This window comes from Penaeus monodon, chromosome 15, assembly GCF_015228065.2.
Source record: "Penaeus monodon isolate SGIC_2016 chromosome 15, NSTDA_Pmon_1, whole genome shotgun sequence".
In the NCBI taxonomy this organism is placed as follows: Eukaryota; Metazoa; Arthropoda; class Malacostraca; order Decapoda; family Penaeidae; genus Penaeus; species Penaeus monodon.
Window position 1 is genome coordinate 27626148 of NC_051400.1, and position 637 is coordinate 27626784.

Genomic DNA, 637 nt, shown 5'->3' on the forward strand with positions numbered 1-637 from the left:
CCATCCCGAGCGTGTCTGTGTAATGAACATTTACGACTGTTATTCCTTTGAAGTATGAACTCGATAATGAGTTTTTTATATAATGCATGTTTTGCGCGTGATTTTTACATTTGTCCTGTAATTATCACTTTATTGTAAATTATTTTCGTATATTTTTTCGAGATTCATAATTGCTCAGACATTACTGAAATCTTTGAAGTTTACATATACGATATATATGTCGAAATTGTATTTTTACCATGGTATATTATGAAAGTTGAAAAATCATGTTTCATTTCTCCTCGTCTACTTAATAAACCAAAATTCAGTAAATAATGTCATTCTCGTATCAGCAACGCAAAGGTTCATACGGGTGAAAATTGTTCACTAACACTTTGAACTTACGCTCGTGTTACATTTTTTTTCCTCCACGGGACATCATTATAGATTGGCTAATCCTCTGCTCGTGTATGCAATCGTTATAACTAGTTATTACTCGCTTCTACCGGCTCCAACACCCAAAGGTACCATGAGATTGGAGCCATTACGAGAAAACTGTAGCGGACTGTACCACAAACTTTGTTTATATTTGAAAGTGAGGACGTCTTTTATTGCTAATTTCTTTTTGTATATCAACACGAGAAGGACGGAGTAGTCT